The sequence below is a fragment of the Sprattus sprattus genome, assembly GCF_963457725.1.
Source record: "Sprattus sprattus genome assembly, chromosome: 3".
NCBI classification, from domain to species: Eukaryota; Metazoa; Chordata; class Actinopteri; order Clupeiformes; family Clupeidae; genus Sprattus; species Sprattus sprattus.
In genome coordinates, this window is record NC_137922.1 from 2,543,411 (window position 1) to 2,561,548 (window position 18,138).

The window sequence follows — 18,138 nt, forward strand, 5'->3', positions numbered from 1 at the left end:
CACATGTGAAACAACTCACTAAAAAGCTAATAATAAAATTGGGTTTTTTTATACAGAAATAGATGCTGTTTTACTTTTCCAGCCAGAAAACGTATTATTGAGTCTGTTTTTATATCAGTTTTAGATTATGGTGATGTAATCTATGAAAATGCATCTCACAGCACCCTAAAAACCCTGGATGCTGTTTACCATTCTGCTCTGCGTTTTATAACTGGAGACCGCTATGGCACACACCACTGCACTCTGTATAACAAGGTTAGCTGGCCAGCCCTGTCTGAAAGAAGGGATGTTCACTGGAAGATTTTAATTTACAAAACAATCATTGGGCTCTACTCTCTACTCTCTCATAAGCTGGAACCGTAACACCATCAATACACGCTCCCAAAGCTTGCCAACACAAAACTGGGGAAGACAGCCTTCTGTTTTAAGGCACCCTACATTTGGAATGAGGTCCAAAAATCATTAAGGTTGTGCTCATTTACTTCACTTAGGGAATTCACAAGTCTAATCATATGCACAACTGCCTTGTCCTGCAATGATTGTAACTGTTGACCCGACCATAGTATTTTACTGTATTTACCGAATATTCAAAATTGTTATTTATGATAGTTCCCTTGTACTCATGGACTATTTTATATGCATATATATATATATAGTATATTTTTTTTTTACAATGTATTAACTCCTATTGGACCCTCGGCACCATTGAAAATGAGGATCTTAATCCTCAATGTGTCTTCCGAGGCCTAAATTAATAAATCAATCAATCAATCCTACGTTTACAGGATGTGGTCCGGGATGTTATTAGTGTAACTGCTAATGATCCTTCTGTCAATACAAACTTCACTTGTGAACATTCCCATAATGAACTCATTACTCATCATAAAAATGACAGTGACCAGTCAACTACAGTAACACAATGTTTGAAAAGGGAGTTGGGGGCATTTAGGGGCAGTTTAAAATAAATGTTTCTTGTGGAAGTCTTGGAGAGATGCGTTTTATAAGATGTGCAAAAGGGGTGAAACCATGGCGTCCCATAGCGTTTAAATATGCTGTGTGTACATTTTCCGTATGCAGGGATGTTTATACATTATCCATTATCAAAAGGACAAACCAGTGGCCCACACCAATACAATCCCCATCCATGTGGTCCCTACAGGATGTTGTTTTGCACGAGAAGGGAGAAACAAAACATCAACAAGGGCTATAGAGTCATGGATGGGGAGAAGACTGTGACTGGACTGTTATTGAAAAAGGTCATGAAATTGTTACTGCTTCAGGTTATAGGAACAGAATGTTCGATTGTATTGTTTTTTTTGTTAGTCTAGAAATGGTGTTGCATGGTAATGGTAGAAATGGTGTCACATCAGAAAGTGCTCTTTTATAGATTTCATGACAGGTAAAATACCTCAAGTTAGTACTATTTAATATCTAGTTTCCAAGTCCTTTGTTTTGAGTGCACAAGTCTGGTCAGTGAATAACATACCTTTTTTCTGTTTTCTTATTCCCTTTTTCACCGATTCAACCGTGTGAAGGGTTCAGCTATAGTGATGGGAATTTCGATTCACTTAGAAGATTCATAGTCCTTTGAGTGAATCACTAAAAAGATCCGAATCTTTTGAGTCCTTTGAATCTGAATCAGTCGAAATTTTGTCGCTGAATGAGCCCAGCAGCCCACTCCCTAGTGCCTAATGCGCACGCTCACAGCAAACCACTGTAATGCAGTTTTGAGGATATCCAGGGGAAATACACACACACACACACACACACACACACACACACACACACACACACACACACAGTAAGCCTAGATACATTGAACAAATTGTAACATGATAGGCTTGGCTGGTAAGGCAGCTTATCAGAATTAAATAGCCTATGAAATTTCGTAAATTGTGAATAGATACTTATTTTTTATTTTTACTTAATTTAATTGTCATGTTTAAAATAAACATATTTCAAGAAAATTGGTTCAGACGAGTTACAGTCGATTTTGACTGAAAGAAGTCATCAAATGATTTAAGTCAGCTTATCTACCTTACCTTACACGTTAAACACGGCCTGAAAGTAGCGTTAATGCTGTTACAAACGTAGAAAATGAATCTGACGACGGGCCTGCTTGCTGTATCAATCAATTGAGGTTGGGTGAAAGACTTACTCAAACGACTGTGAAATGGGTCGGACTCGTAGGCTATCCGGTTGGGTGAAAGACTAACTCAAAGGATTCAGGTGAAATGGGTCGGACTCGTATCCGGCTGGGTGAAAGACTAACTCAAAAGACTCAGGGGAAATGGGTCGGACTCGTATCCTGTTGAGTGAAATACTTACTCAAATGACTCAGGTGAAATGGGTCGGACTCGTATCCGGTTGAGTGAAAGACTAACTCAAAGGACTCATATTGAATGGGTCGGACATATTTTAATATTAAAAAGGATGCAAACATCGGAGATGTCGCCAACGTGCCTATCAGTCTCAGATAGAAGTCACGTTGGCGACATCTCCGATGTTTGCATCCTTTTTAATTTCACCTGAGTCCTTTGAGTTAGTCTTTCACCCAGCCGGATACGAGTCCGACCCATTTCACCTGAATCCTTTGAGTAAGTCTTTCACTCAACCGGATACGAGTCCGACCCATTTCCCCTGAGTCTTTTGAGTTAGTCTTTCACCCAGCCGGATACGAGTCCGACCCATTTCACCCGAATCCTTTGAGTTAGTCTTTCACTCAACCGGATACGAATCCGACCCATGAATTCGCTCAGTCTATGGATCTGGATCTGTGTACAGCTCTGTCTACAGGAAGTTCTTATTCACACGCAGCTGGCAGCTCCGGGTCCGTATATCAATATGCTTAATCTAAGTTACTATGCAGATGAAAAACGGATGTGTTAATGTTGTTATAGACCTACAGTTTGATGACATTCGTGCATTGTTTTAATAATGTCGTCCGTAGCAGCGAGAACCGAAAGATTCGGGTTAATTGAGACCACGGACTCGTGACTCATGGGTGAATGTAAGGATTCGGATCTTTGAATCCGATTGACTCAGATTCAACCACCACTATTCAGCTAACACATCTGTGACCATCAGTGAACTCATTGTGACACCATCTGTTAGTAGGGCGATATGCGGTGGGGGTGTGCTTATTTAACCTTCAGTTACAGGAGGAAGAGCTGAGGCAAGTGTGGCTGGTAGTTTAGACATGCATTCTGTTGTAGTCTTGTCAGATTAACATATATTCTGATAAACTTCTATTCTGATGAACAAAGGTCGTCTTCTATCCTTGGCAAAAGATCCACATTTTTTCATTTTGAAATTTCTGAGTGCTAGAATGAACTAAATAATTCTGTTCGTTCTAACAAATGCATCCTCAAGAATTTCAACATGCAGTTCACTGTGAGGATGTGTTGACAGAGTTTCATCAGATCTGGACTCTTTGGATAAATTATGTAGATTTCAGTTTTTCTTATAATAAATGTGTAATGGCTTCCTATCTCCTGCTGGATGACTTGATGAGTGATGTAGTGGTTGTATGATTTCTGCAGTAAACCATGAGTGAAGTGGGATACAATGGATGCTTGTCTCCGTCAGGCCATTTGCTTCAAGCACTTTTGGTGGCCTCTTTGCAGAAAGTCAATATGGAGTCATTACAACACAGCCTGAGGAGGTTACTTGCTATGATGCATCAGAATCAGAAACAGATTTATTGTCAAGTAGGTGTACACCTAGTGTATGGGTGCATACATTAAACATAAAAACAATTAAAAAAAAAATGCATTCACACACAGTAAGTAATACACATAACATAAAACATAGAACATAGAAACACACTAAGTACTACACATAAGTGAGGTCAAGTCAAGTGTACTTTATTGTCAAAAATCTATGTAACAGGGTTAGCACAGAAACATAACATAAGTCCTACAGATATAACACAGTATGGAAACAGATATATAAAAAAAAAAACAGTTTGTTTACAATGTGCAGTGTGCAATGTAACGAAGTGAAATGTGAGTTAACATAACTCAGACTTGGGGTTAGGGGGTGGGACAGGTGGGGATCCCGGGCCTTGTTAATAAGGCCAGCTGCAGCTGGGAAAAAGCAGTTTTTGTGGCGTGAGGTTTTGGTCCTGATGCACTGCAACCTCCTGCCGGAGGGGAGGACCTCGAAGAGTTTGTGACCCGGGTGGGAGGGATCGGCTGCAATCTTACCTGCCCGCCTCAGGGTCCTAGAGGCAAACAGGTCCTGTAGAGATGGCAGATTGCAGCAGATCACCTTCTCAGCAGTGCGGATGATACGCTGCAGTCTGCCCTTGTCATTGGCAGTGGCAGCAGCGTACAAGACGGAGATGGATGAGGAGAGGATGGACTCGATGATGCAGGTGTAGAAGTGCACCATCATTGTCTTTGGCAGGTTGAACTTCTTCAGCTGCCGCAGGAAGTACATCCTCTGTTGAGCTTTTTTGGTGAAGAGCTGATGTTCAGCTCCCACTTGAGGTCCTGGGAGATGATGGAGCCCAGAAAGCGGAAGGACTCCGCAGTGTCGACTGGAGAGACTCTCAGGGTGATTGGGGTGGATGGTTGTTCTGACCACACCAGGTCACCAGATGGTCAATCTCCCACCTGTAAGCAGACTCGTCCCCACCAGAGATGAGTCCAATGAGGGTGGTGTCGTCTGCAAACTTAAGGAGTTTGACGGACTTGTGACTGGAGGTGCAGCTGTTGGTATATAGGGAGAAGAGTAGAGGGGAAAGAACGCAGCCCTGAGGGGAACCGGTGCTTATGGTCCGGGAGTCAGAGACATGCTTCCCCAGCCTCACGTGTTGCCTCCTGTCAGACAGGAAGTCTGTGATCCACCTGCAGGTGGAGTCAGGCACGCTCAGCTGGGAGAGCTTGCCCTGAAGCAGAGCCGGAATGTTTGTGTTAAAGGCAGAGCTAAAGTCCACAAACAGGATCCTGGCGTAGAGTCCAGGTGCTGGAGGATGAAGTGAAGGGCCATGTTAACTGCATTGTCTACAGACCTGTTGGCTCTGTAGGCAAACTGCAGGGGGTCCAGTAGAGGGTCAGTGAGGGCTTTGAGGTGAACCAGCACAAGGCGCTTAAATGCCTTCATAACCACAGAAGTCAGGGCCAGGTGCGGAGTGGCCATCGGGACGACCGGGAGATTTCCCGGTCGGCCAGCAGGCCAAAGAGCTCACGAGAAGCAGCCTGCAGACTGCCCTGCGCAGCCATGTCCATGCAGCCATAGTCCAACCAATATATATAGCACTTGCTGTCTCTCTATATCTCACTTATGGTGTGTGTCGAACTCACTCTCATTAATCCAGCCTACTGATTTTTGCTTAGCCTCCTATCTTGATCTAATTCTTTTTATTCAGACTTTACATAACTTTCATGACCAAAAATATAAATTGGCCAGCAATTTAATTAGTTTTTTTTTGTTCATAAATGAATCAAGAATGATTAAATGCGTTAATCCAGTGAATTTAGGGAGATGAATGAGCGGCTGTCAGAGAGAGAGAGCAGGTGAAGCAAACCAGATGGAGGGAAAGAAGAGAAAGGAGAAAGGACCTCTTTGTAAAGACGCCACAGAAACTTGCATGTCTTCTGTTACCAGCGGCGGTTTTAGGCACGGGCGACTCGGGCAGTCGCCCGGGGCGGCACTTTTTCAAGTCACGTGGGGGGCGGAACGACCAAAAAAATAAATACATTTTATTGGCAAATTGTCGCCCCCTGCAGCTGCAGGAGCCCCTGCTTGCTAAGAAGGTGCCGTCTTTGTGTGAAAAGGGGAAAGGGGAGGGAGCGCGGGGGAAAAGTTCACCTCTGGGTCTCCCAACTGGTACGGACAAGTGGGGGGATGGGGAGATCCACTGTAGGCTATAGAGCAATACTCTAAAACAATTAGTGGGCTTAAGTCAGTCACACCTTGACTTTCTTGCAAAAAACACACATTCATAATATTATAATTACTGGCCTATAATTGGATTAATGAGAGTGAGTTCGACACACACCATAAGTGAGATATAGAGAGACAGCAAGTGCTATATATATTGGTTGGACTACTATTTTTCATACTGGTGGAGAACTTGGAGATTTTCACCAGAACATGACTTGATAATATTAGTTTTAAGTCAGTGGACCGATCATGAACTTCACATGGCTGCGCAGGGCAGTCTGCAGGCTGCTTCTTGTGAGCTCTTTGGCCTGCCGGCCGACCGGGAAATATCCCGGTCGTCCCGATGGCCACTCCGCACCTGGCTCTGACTTCTGTGGTTATAATTTTTTTCTGAATTGTGTGAAATGGCTCATACGAATAGGTAATACTGAACGATTATGTGTCACCAAGGGCAAGGTGAATAGGTTTAGTCTTAACTTCTGTACGAGTGACAGTGTTGTGGGATGGGGAATTTGTGGATTGTCGAGTGCAAAATAAGCACAGAGATGGAAAGGAAAAGGCAAAGGCCAACTAATTATTTGCATAGATCCTTAGCAGCATTCATTGGGTCAGTGCAAATTAATGTACTGAATCACACTTGCTTACCGCAAGAGTATGTTTAAAATTGGTATGGGTTTGCACCAAATTGAAAGACAGATACCTGATAGACCTGTAAGAGAGTTCCTTGTCTCTATGGCAGTCCTAAAAGCATACTCCATAAGACTTTCAAACATACAAAGCCACCTCCTGTGAATTAACACCAGAGATAGTAAAATGTAGATAAAAGAATAAGACAAGTTTCAAAGTTTTGACTGACGGCACATCGAGCTGCAGCCTTGTCAAGATTCTTCTACATCAGGGTGCCTAAATGACACCACCATGGTTCATTTTTAAAAGAGGATGTCCCAGTGTGTCCACATACTTCATGTATGAATAGAAAAGGCTTTATTCTGGTGCAAGCAGTCAAAGGCACCCTCATAAGGCACCGAAAGCCAAGTTGAAATAGCCTCAAGAATGTTGATATGTTTCAAAGTCTACCCAATTGATGGGTCAACATGTCATGAAGGTGTAGTGAGATTCAGCTGAGATATTTGAAGGTGAGATTCTGATTTCCTACTGTCTTGAATAAAAAGGATAGTAGTACCCACCTTGGACTATCTAATACCAATGTATATCTAACACTGTAAGAAGTTTGGATGACAACTATAGGGGTTTTGCATCAGGTTAACTGACTGCCATCACTGATAACTGCCATCATTGATAAACACAATGGGACCATAAGAAAGAATTGTACACCTACAGAGGATCTTAATTCTGCTCTGAAGCTATCAATGCTAATTGTGACTCTTTGTTAATGGCATAAGCACTATGTACTCTTATTAAGTCCAAACCAATTGGCAGGACAGCATGAACATTCACATTTCCATTTTTCGCACATGTGCATGGGCTTATACATTGAAGTGGTAAGACTAATGTCGATTAGCAAAGGACTTAATGGTGAAGGTGGTATGAGATCATTTCAGATCACTTTGGGATGTTGAACAGTAATCCACTGACACTGAAGGTTGGAGCCAAAAAACAAACAATCAGTATTGTAACTACCCGCTGATTTTGTCTAATAAACAGGACCACGCATCATACTGATGTCCAACTCTTCTCATACTTTATTGTCTGGGACACCGTGAAAACTAGACAGAACAAACGAACAAACAAACAATCAACAAACAAACAAACAAACCCCAAGTTTACATATAACATTGCAAACAAATACATTCCATTTAAAACATAATGTAGAGAGGTTAGTATTACCGTGTTCGCCTGGAAACCAGCAGTAGATTAGCTTAACTTATTGCGAATGTGTTGCGTGCGTGCGTGTTTTCTCAGTCTTTCAAGTAGCATTTGCCCTCGCACTTCCAGGTCATATAGGTGAGGTCACATGTCGCAAAGGGTCAAAGGGTCACCAGACTAATGCACAAATTCCTGAACCCACCACCAAATGCATATTATGTTTGCACAACAACAGATTAAATCACGAATTGTAAATGACAATAATACATAAATATGTGCAATTGAAATGTCTATCAACCTTGGCCATATCTTGACAGCTGATACATCAGGGTCAGCTACAAGTATAATCACTAAAATAGTATAATCACTTTCAGAAAAGAAAAAAAGTGGTTAGCAATTATGATGCAGTGAAGGCAACCCTTTCTATGACTGCATTTGGCATCAGTTTGCCTCACACTAGGTTCTATAGTGCTGTTAACATTATTGTATTATATATATGTTATATATATTTACTTTCTTCCGAATAAAATTAGTATGAAAGAAGGGTAAAGTAATGTAAGCTTTCACTACTAACCAAAGTGTAACTAGTGGTGAGTAGAAAATTGAAACGATGTATTGACACACCCCTGTATAATTTTTCTCTCTGTAGCCCCCCCCCCCCCCCCCCCATACAGACCACTATTTAAAAAAAAAAAAAAGGGGCAGCAATTTGCCACTTTGTGAAGATTGCTTTCATTGGCAAATGCTCTTGGTATCACCTTCAAATCTTTTTTGATTGTATATGGTCATATAGGACAGATAAACACTTGTTTTTCCCACTAGCCACCCAGGCAATGCACTATGTACATGCGTGGTCTGAAACAGACCACCCTGCGAAAAAGACACTACGGCATCAATAGACACCTGTGAGCGTACTAGCCAGCTGAATCAATATATCAGTGTATAAGTGGCAGCTGAATCAATATATCAGTGTATAAGTGGCAGCTGAATCAATATATCAGTGTATAAGTGGCAGCTGAATCAATATATCAGTGTATAAGTGGCAGCTGTGCTGTGCACACTTTTTTTTTAGACCAAAACCCCTTTCTGCTACTTTAACCAAAACTCCATTCAAAGGAAGAAGCACACAACAAGGAGATGCAGTGAAATGAAAGTTTTATTGCTACTTCTCTACATAATGAAATTAAGTGAGAGGGAACCAGAACAGAGAGACTGGTCTTCTTTCAGAGTCGTCTTCATATCGGACTTAAGCTCCAATACGCTGAGGAGGAAAAAAGGGGTGAGATCAAAGGTCAAACATACAGAGCAATTCACATACAACAAGCACTCAAGTCCTGCAAAACAACTGAATGTCTAGCATGCACCATGTACATACTCAAAACTGTGTGAGTGTGTGTGTATGTGTGTATATGTGTGTAGGGGGTGATGCATGTAATCAAGGGCTTACACTCCTGATCCAGCACATGTGGGCAGACACACGAGTGAACACAGTTGGCTTTCTCGCGACGTTACATCCACGGCTGGAGACGAAGCTGGTTATTCCGTGGACAACATATTTCCTGCCCACCCAGCAGTTCAGAGGACCACCAGAGTCTCCCTACAGCAACAGGACAAACAACAGGGATCTTGTATGCGCCTTTAATGGGCAGTGCATAATAGTACATAGGGTCAATGTGATTCAGCCATAGTTTGATGTGAAATTGGTAAGGAAGATTACTAATTTTACTAATAAGACCCTTAATAATTGCTGTGGTAGTTACATGTTACTTCTACATAAGCTGCTGTCTTCAACTCATCAACTTGATGTTAAATAGGTAAATTGAAAAGAACACACACTGACAAGCAGAATAACTGACAAACATGCATTGCTTTCACTATAAATCTATCCCACCCAGCAGCTTTTACGTCATGTGCACTACCCCCCAGAAAGTGAAGCGAACACGTTGACCACTGTGTCAAACCAGTCAAAAGATGCCGCTATCTGAAATTCTTCATCTGCAAACAGAATTACATTTCATGTGAATGAAATCTGTGAGAGGGAACACTTACAGAGCATCCTGCTTGACGGCCGTTTCCTCCAGCGCAAATCATGTTGCTCTTTACTGTGGTTCCCCACCAGTAGCGGTTTCTACACGTGCTATAGCTGACGACCTTCAGGTGGGCATACCTCAACTGGTTTGAGATACTGCCTCTGGCTGCACACGGGAATAAAAAAAAGAATGTAAAGAATATTTGTATATATATTATCATGTAAGAGGTCAGAAATAGCTGGTGTATCTATTGGAAGGTTAAACCGCTATAACAGAAAGAAAACTTGTGAGTCTTGTGAACAGTGCACTCGTTGCACTGCACTGCATGTAACCTATATTCCATAAGTAATATAGTTTAGAATAGCACAGCATTTATCAATTATCAGTTGCAGCACATTGACATGTTGTGATGGCACTGTTATATGTACACAAAGCATTATACTAACCATCCATCTAAATACTGTTACCCATGGTGTATTATACTGTGACATCACATGTTATCGGTATATTCCAATATGACAAGACCAGCAGCACACTTACTTGATGTACGTCCCCAGCCGGAGACATAGCACGTGGTTCGGGTACTGAGCCCCTGATTGGCTGGAGGCAGTACGGCCAGCTGCACGTAGCGGTTCACTGTAGCGTATGTGCGGAGGCGCAGCAGGGCAATGTCATTGCTGGGGGCGGAGGTGTGGAGGGTTAGTGTTTCTAGACAGTACATAGGTAGAATTGGAACAAACAGTATTTAGTGGTGAATCTTGAGAACCAGTAGTACTGACCCAGAAGCCACTCTTTTATTCCAACTAGGGTGGCGGTAGATGCGGTAAACACTTAGGTACTGCTCCCTGCCGTTCCTGCTGTTGAGGGCACGCTCACCAGCGACCACGCGATAGGTCCTACGACTGTGGTACCACATAGGCAAAAACCAAACTCAGTCCATAATGAATTTACAGTGAATTCAACAAACATAAAAGATGACTCTCATTGAAAGTGCATCAGCGTAACTACGAGTGACGAGGAGTGCCAGATTAAAACAAAGGAGCCCTTGGCCCTGCTCAGAGTCTCTGCTATAGCTAAAATGCCGTACCTATCCACACAGTGAGCTGCAGTCATCACCCAGTTCCTCTTGACCAGAAACCCTCCACAGGTGTGGCGCCACCTATTACACCCATACTTGTACTGGAGAGAGACCTGAGAAAGAAAAGTGGTGTTACCAGATCTATCTGTCCTACAGGGAGGTGGGAAAGAGAGAGAGTACTGTAGACACATGTCCTGTTGATTGTATGTCAGTTACCTGCCAACGCCAGAGGGACCATGAGGATACATGACCACCTACAACCCTCTTCTCAATGGAACCCTTGGAATCAGCTGGCACCACAGAGACATGAACACAAAACAGTGCATGTATAACTACTGTATAATTGCAGTTTGGGACAGGACAAATCCTAGAAAAATGTCTTCACCACTGGTACCATGGGAACTCACCGGAAGTAAGTGCCTTACTCAGGGGCGGAGTGGGACACAAAAATCCACCGGGACAATTCTAACTGCACCGGCCCACCACCGGCCCACAACGTGCCCACAACGCACAACGTGCCCAACCCGCATCCCCTCCACCTCCCATATATCAACTACAGAAACAAACGGGCGGCTTTTGATCATTATTGTTAGATTTAGAGTTGATGTGTGGGTGACAGACATGACAGTGACAGTGACAGTGTATTTGTATATGTACATTTATGGAAATACGGAACAAATCGACTTCCGTATTGGCTCAAATGTTATGCTAATTCGCAACAATGTGTCCTGTCAACTCACTCGCATCTAGTTGACGGCTGGTTGAATAAATCCGTAATTCTTGTACATTTTGATGCACTTTCCTCCAGCATCCGCCTCTTTTTCAGTCTGGCCTTTTTGCCCCCTCCTTTCTCCTTTCTCTTATGTCCCTCCATCAGGTACGCTTCACCTGCTCTCTCTCCCTGATAGCCGCTAATTTATCTCCCTAGGTTCACTTGATAAAGGCAGAACGATACACATTTCCCATGATGCTTTGCTCGACCATTCTACATTCAACAAAAAAACGAATTAAATCGCTGGCCAATTTATATTTGTGGTCATGAAAGTAATGGAGCGTCTGAATAAAAAGAATTACATCAATATAGGAGGCTAAACAAAAATCAGAAGGTTGGATTAATGGAAGTGAGTTTGACAGACACCACCATAGGTGTGATGTACAGAGACAAATAGTGCTATAAATAGTGATTGGACGGCCCAATCCTGTAACTTTCGGAGAATTTAGAGATTTTCACGGGACCATGATTTGACGTACATGTATATTCGATGGGCCACTCATGGCTTTGACTCAACGGCTGCGAAGGCCGGCCTGCAGGCTGGTTCTCGAGAGATAATTGGCCGACAGGCCCACTGGGAAGAATCCCGGTGCTCCCGATGGCCACTCCGCCCCTGGTAGGCCGTAAGGTGAACACGGTTTTCGTTTCAGCCCGTTCCACTCACTGGCATCTACACAATCTTTAGCTTATAAAAAAGAACGAGTCGTGGTTAGTTACCAAAAAAAAGTTCGTCGCTGATTTTCCAGTCGATTGTCTATATGGCTTTGTTTCATGCAGAACTAGAGACTTCAGAGCGTAATAAGATTTTTGTCGGGAGCCGTGCCACGGTTCGACACGTGATCATGCTACACCAATGAGAAGGCTGCATTTGTCAACAGAATGGAAAAATGGCGGCTCCCGTGTGGTTAGAAACATCGTTAAAGATAGAGGAAAACATCCGAACATCCTCAAAAGTGGGCTAAATTAATTCTAATTAGTGCTGTATAGATAGCCGCGTCCAAGAATAACAATGAGGCAAATATACGATAATGTTATTTTTATGTTAAGTCATTGACATCAAGTTTAACATACATTGGAATACCCATTACTGTGGATCTTACATGGACTGTGAACACCCACCGAAGAAATCAAGGCAAAGACTGTACTTCCTACATCAGCTGAGGAAGTTCAGCACCATCAGCTGTGTGTCCTGACAGCATCACTTGGTATGGGAACTGTACAGCCTGTGACTGCAGCACCGAATCATCAGAGCATCTCTCCATATTCTGCAGGAGACCTACAAGAAAAGACCTACCTACCAGCGCCCAAGGTATTGTAAAGGATTCCTAACATCCTGACCATGGACTTTTCAAAACACTGAGGTCAGGCAAACGTCTCTGCTGCTACAAGACCAGAACAGAGAGACTGAGGAGGAGCTTCTTTCCTCAAGCATTCCTTATCATGAACACACACAATGACTATAAAACATCAATTACACCTTTTTTCACACACTGCTCTTTAAACTCCCTCTTGCTATTTATGAAAAATATTTCTTGATCTTTCTTTCTTCACACTCGCACAGAAAAAAACAGTAGTATTTTTATGTATGTGACATCAGTGGTAGGGGGAATGGATAATTCTGGCAAGGCTGATGATGTCATACAGAAAGCCTTGAACCTAGCTTTATTTACATTATCAGCTGCCGACTGATCATATAAGTGGCATACATACTGGCAAAGAAATGCAAATGTTGACTGCTCCAAGTTTAAGTTAGTACCTAAACTTTTAAAAGCCTTTAGGTACTCATCTTTCTCACATGCAACAGAAAATGTCTTTTTTTTCTCCTTTGCCATTAAAGGCACTTGTGGAGTCACACCCAGAAAATGTTTGAATTCCGATCAAGGCTGAAAACACACTGGTTCCAAGAGCTGATGACACCTTGGTAATGTCAATGATACATGTCCTGTTGCCAGTCCCTGTAAAAAAACATATAAAGTGCATGGCAAATCTGTCTGCACACTTACAGCAATGACTGCCACATCTGTATATGCCAGACAGTGTAGCGGGTTGAAACGGAAACAGGGTTCACCTTACAGCCTATATGAGGATGTGCATGTGTGTGAGTGTGAGTGTGCACACACTGGGCACCTTCACGAGGCTTCTCTCCAGTCTTCTCTTCCACACACACACACACACAAACAGAGTTGAAGACCTTGTAAATGTTTTCCCACATAGTATGTTTTTGCATATGAAAATGCCAGGGAAAATGCCTTTAAATATTGTAAACATATAAAAGGTCAGGCACATTTATGTGGACCTTCCCTGCCATGTACTATCAGGTGATGTTTTAAAGACCCAGCTTGTTTAGAAGTTTTTCCACATTGGCATGAGTATCAACATATGCATTTGAGAAGGGCAAACTTCAAACTTCAGAATTCAAGCATTTACATGGCTTTTCTTCACTGTGCAACCGCTGATGGCATTTCAGACTTGATGTCCTAGTGTAGTGTTTCTCAACCACTGGGCCGTTGCACTTATCCTTATTACTACTGTATTTTGTGCTGTGTCTTACTGATATAATGTATTTAACCCTTATTTAATGTTAATCACAATTACAAACGAGGGTCTGACAGGGCTTACAATTAGGTGTGAGTGCTCCAGATCAATGAGGAAAAGTCAACCCCCTCCCTGGATTTCTAAAGTTGGGATGATTATTGTATTTCTGTGATGACTTCTTACAATGTTGCATGGAATTGTTTGTGTATCATCTAAGCCTATGATTTCTCATAGTTAAGATCACCTTAGCTGACGTAGGAAGTACAGTCTTTGCCTTGATTTCTTCGGTGTGCTGGGTGTTCACAGTCCATGTAAGATCGTCAGTAATGTGTATGCCCATGTATGTCAAACTTGATCTAAATGACTTAACATAAAAATAACATTATCGTATATTTGCCTCATTGTTCTTCTTGGACGCGGCTATGTATACAGCACTAATTAGAATTAATTTAGCCCAATTTTGAGGATGTTCAAGTGTTTTCCTCTATCTTTAACGATGTTTCTAACCGCACGGGAGCCGCCATTTTTCCATTCTGTTGTCAAAAAGCAGCCTTCTCATTGGTGTAGCATGATCACGTGTCGAACCGTGGCACGGCTCCCGACAAAAATCTTATTACGCTCTGAAGTCTCTAGTTCTGCATAAAACAAAGCCATATAGACAATCGACTGGAAAATCAGCGACGAACTTTTTTTTGGTAACTAACCACGACTCGTTCTTTTTTATAAGCTAAAGATTGTGTAGATGCCAGTGAGTGGAACGGGATTCATTTTCTAAAGCACTTTTCGTGCTTCACCTTGCGGCCTATGGCCTTACTCAAAGCCTCTTCCAACTCCGCTGGGGCTGCAGAGAAATCACAACAAAAAACGCTGCTGAAAAAAACACTTCAGAACAGCTCTTCTCAACTCGCCAGAGTGGACACAGGAAACTGCACAACAAACATTTAATTTGTAGAGAGCTCCACCCCACAGTCTTACTGCCCATGCATGTGGTCAGAGAGGGACCCACCTGGAGCGTCAGCAGGGGTCTCGTGATTCTCGGCTGCAACATCTTCATCACCATCCAGGGCTTCACTGTCCTCCCCCTGCAACTCATCCACCTCTGCACACACAGAACACTCACAGTTCAGATGAATGCCTTGCCATAGCCACCCAGCAAGTTGCACAGACTGAGTTTTGGAATTTAAAAAATGCAGATCAAATGTTTTCCCCTCCACACATTTACTGATCCACTTGGGCTACCGGTGTGGGTGGTGAAACTATTTGTTACTGTTTTTCATTTAGCTGATTATATAGTGTTTTTTCATCATTTGTGTTCTCTGAAAGCTCTCTATAGAATTAGAGATCTAAATTCTACAGAAAGTCCATGACAACAGAGGCACAGGCAAACACTAGGATCTCAAGAGGGAACCTGGGTCATGGCGTCAACACAGCTGGACACACAAGAACTCACCTGCAGTGTCATCCTCAAGAGCATCAGTCACTTCCAAGTCAAAGCCAGCATGCTCTGCACAGATAACAGCGCAAAACAGTCAAAACTTGTGTGGGACTCCAAGAAAGCACTGTGCTGAACAAGAGTGCTGTATATTTACAGATATCTCACCATTACTACAGTAGCGTAATGCAAATGTTGACTTGCTCTAGTGAATAGGGTCAAAGATGCAACTGGTTTCAGAAGAACCCACCTGGAGTGTCAGCAGCAGCATCCTCAGCCTCAGCTGCCTCGTCATCATCTCCCAGGGCATCAGCCACTTCCTCCTCCTGCTTCTCCACTAGCAACACACAGACAAGAGTCAGTCACTCACATCACTCAAAAACTACAAAACCCACATCACTGAAAAGTGGTACACAGGATAGTATCACGACAACATATTGTACAGTAGGGGCATGATGTGAACCCCAGTTTCAGAGGATCTCACCTGGATTGTCAGAGGCAATATCCTCACTTTTGGCCAAGGCACCGTTAAGAGTGTCGTCCATCTTCTTCGACAACTCTGCATGGAATAAGACATCAAATTCAAAGACATTGAGAGCTTGCAAAATCCACCCAAATCAGCTCAGTTAGCAACGGATAAATAGAAAATGTATGTGTGTTAATAATCATGTCAATCATTGCAGTTGAACAATGAAGAATATCTTCATGCATATGTGCCTGTAAATGGGTTAAGACGTCTCTAACATACCTAGAGTGTTAGGCTGAGCTGGGGCCACCGCACCTATGAACCCTATCGCTATGACAAGTACAAAGAGACGACAGACAGACAGTGTGACAATGTAATGATATATGAGTAATGATATCCCGAGTCAATATCAGTTATAGATCTGTTGTTTATAGAACCTTGGCTGTATGTTATTAATTTCCTATAATTTCCCATAATGATTTCTTATAATGTCGTTCTTAGCAGTAATACAAATGATTTATATGGATAATAACAGTGATTGTGACAGTACACAATGCCTTGGTCATACTTACATATACAATATGCTCTATACACACATACTTGATAGTCTCCACACATATTTTCTCAAATGAACGAATATAATCGTGGGTCTAAATGTGTAATTCGGTTTCAAGTTTCTTTCGGTGAGAACGTCAGACTACTGAGTGAAGAGATCTACATATCTATATAGGCAAGGTTCTGTATAAACTCTGCATAAAAAAAAAACAGAAATACCCCAAATCCGGATAGGAACCCCAATATTTGTATCACTTACCTGTTGCCATGTTCACGGCAACCAGAGCGTAAAGGATCGAGAGAATGGGCAGAATCCCCATTGTTACACTTGGTATATCTAGAAAACACAAACACACACATAAACACACCAATAAGTTCAGCATACACTTGAAAAAGTCCAAACTCTTTGGTAGAAGTGTAGAGAGGCTGTGGATAAGTACTCACCTTCTGATAAGAATTTGACTTGCAGCTTCTGGAAACTGATGACAATTAGAAGCGACAGCTTCTTTTATAGCCATTTTGGACCAGGCGTATGTCATCTGAGTAAACATGTTTATCAAAATGAAGAGAAGGGTGTACGGCTCAATGACAAACACAAATACTGACATCCGTGAGGAATTCATTTCAAATGATATATCATCTTTCTGTTATTGTTAGGTCACTGAGACTGCTTAAACAAAAGCCAAACACACCTTCCAGCTGAGCCACAGTTTAGCTGACAAATTCAGCAATAATTAAACAACAGTACGCCAAAATTTGCAATTAAACATAGCACTATATGTTCCAAATGTTGTGACAGAGACAGAAACGTACATTGCTGACACAAACACACACAATATATACATAAAAAATATATATACAATGTGCATGGCAAAGCATTAGGGTGACCAGGTGTCCCGCTTTGCGTTGTTCTGCACAGAATCCTCTTTTATCCCCGATCCCACATACTGATGTTGTGTCCCTGATTTCCAAGCTTCTTAGCTTTTCTAAAAGCCTCACTTTCATCCAGAGGCTGAGAAGAAAGCAGTGAAGGTGGTCAATCAAACTGAGCAGATGTCACGTGGGGCTGAAGAATTCCTCTTATACGTCACAAAAAACAAACTTTCACAAACTTTCACAAACTACCAGGCGACATCATGGCTCATCATATCTTTACAGCAAAATGTTAAGCTTGTATATGTTATGGCCTAACTGGTGTGCTGTGGAATTGACTTAAGGAAAAAGTAGGTGTTTATGAACCAAAAGGCATAATAAAATGCTTCTTATTCAGTTAGACATTAAAGCAAACTTTAAGGTTACCCCTCAGCAGTGGTAACATGTTCCACATTGTCCCTACCTAAACGTACTACTCACCCCACATCTGGCCACCCTACAGAGCATGGCAGATAAGGTCTAGATGGAGGCACAAAACCTTAATGGGTGGTATTGTAATTATGTCAAAAGTTAAAGATCCTTTTCAAACACCCCCTGAAATAACTTAATTTGACATAAAATAGGGGACTGAACAGACATAGTATCATACAAACAAACCAACCCTTCGTATCTCTCTCT